This window comes from Sphaeroforma arctica, assembly GCF_001186125.1.
Source record: "Sphaeroforma arctica JP610 unplaced genomic scaffold supercont1.513, whole genome shotgun sequence".
Lineage (NCBI taxonomy): Eukaryota > Ichthyosporea > Ichthyophonida > Sphaeroforma > Sphaeroforma arctica.
Window position 1 is genome coordinate 32374 of NW_014040045.1, and position 2393 is coordinate 34766.

Below are 2393 nucleotides of genomic sequence, written 5' to 3' on the forward strand. Positions count from 1 at the left end.
ATATCTATCTATATATATATTTGTATACATATATTTATCTTCATACATACACTTACACCTGTTTCCATCGTTCGTATGTGTCCCATCTAAGCACTCGCATGTGGGCGACCGAAGTCAGTCTGCGTGAAGGGGCATTCATTTGTCTGTTCTGGCCGTGGTTCTCTGTAGTCGCTTGCCCTTGTTGCTGTGCATGTCTATATCCTCGTAGCCTATCTCCCCCTTCTGTCTGTTTATATATATCTGAAAGTCTGAAGCATCAAATCCAACCCATAACATATACTCATCAAACACCTCATTGCCCTCTGAGTTTGTCATACACTTTTGGCTGGCTTCGTTCGTCTTCACTTAGACCACACCACCCCTCCTCACCTCTGGCTGCTTGTTCTTTCACACCGAGTGTTCACTCTGTTCTCAGGTCTTGGCCCAGCTTCACTCAAGGCCATATACGAACAGAGCCCACACGAGGGTAACGATACTATGACGGAAATCAGCACAGTGCACGCCACTGTACGTGACATTCTAGTCAACTGCACGGATGCAGACGGATCCAAAGAAGGTACTATGTTGCTGCGTTGGTGTAGTGTCAAGTGTGAGTTGAAGAATCAGTAGCACCATATACGCCACTGTACGTGACATTCTAGTCAACTGCACTGAGACGGATCCAATGAAGGTACTATGTTGCTGCGTTGGTGTAGTGTCAAGTGTGAGTTGAAGAATCAGTAGCACCATATACGCCACTGTACGTGACATTCTGGTCAACTGCATCGATGGTGAGGTAGGATTGATAGTGCAGTTGACTCTGTTCATGGTTTTAGCGTGTAGGCATGAGACTGTGTGTGTCTGTGATAGGCATGGGACTAAGTGTGTCCGTGATAGGCATGGGACTAAGTGTGTCCGTGTTTACATCTAAGGAGTGCATATCCTCATATATCTAATGAGTTCATATACACATATATATTTAAAGAGTTCATATACGCATATATATCTAAAGAGTTCATATACACATACACAACCTATGAACGCACAGTGACAAAACAGATGTGGAGCCTGTGAAATGGTCCAATTGATCGTGATTGCGGCCAAGGCTGTGGATATGGTCGAGAGCGCGGTACCAATTGTGTGAAAACGTTTTCACGGATTCAAGACTACACACCTCATGTACCCCAGCAAGCGTAAATTGTTTTTAGCAAGTACGTATATGCAGGAAAATGCAAAAGAATGTCCATTCTTACGCTACTCAGGTAAACCCTGTAACATGGCTAAAGAAAAACAGGTCACACTTGCAATAAGCGTATATTTACTTTCCATACCCAGGTCAAACCTGTGACATGGCTAAGCTGGTGAAGGCAAAGACCAACGGCGTCGATCTGATAGTCAGTGCGCAACCGCATGTGCGTAATATGACATACAACATGACACATGAATATGTCGATCCAGCCAAAGATGCGTACATTCCATTCGCACACGATCCCTGGCACCCACGCACAACTGCAGCAAATGTACGCCATAAAGGTTATATCATATATGAGTATAATATATATATATATATTTAATGTAACTTTGCTGTCATAACCTGTGTAGGTGGTAGCTGCCACATTTACCTACTAATGTTTGTCGTGGATATTCTTTTATCCTGTCTCGCATTCAGTAGAATTGCGTGAAGTAAAAGTATGTGTGATTTCGTATCTGGTCGGTGTCGTGTTTTCCGGTGGTAATGTTGTGGCAGTTTCTATGCCTTGCCCTGTTCATCGAATTTGGACCGGTCTTTCAGGGACATCCGAAAATCCGTGACACGATTTTTGTGTGTTTATTTTTGTTGTAACATGATGTAGATAAGCTGATACCCGACCAAAAGCACTACGTACTCTGTTCCTGTACAATACCCGTATATAAAATCTCGCCATCTTGCATTCCTACATATGTCAATAGTCCAACGTGTTCTTTCCATACGTAGAATCGTCATCTTGTATCCCTGCGTGTCTGAAATAAGTGAAACTGTTCGCTTTGCAGATCTATTCACAGTCTACGCTATTCACCTCGCACAGAACGCACTCCACCACGCTTTAGTAGTAGCCGCAAGTTTAATTGATGTCACTACGGAGGGTTTGCCCACCAGAGTTATTCCAGGTGTGAACTGGCCCTATAATTAGACATTTATTTAGAGACATGCGTGAAGTGAGGCATATGTATAGTTTTTCTATGTGTCACCATATGGTACAACGTACACACATACACATACACACACACATACACTCACACACATACACACACATACACTCACACACATACACACACATACCCTCACTCACACAAACACACACACACGCACACACACACATATATATATATATATATATATATATATATAGTATAAACTTATATTATTATATTAT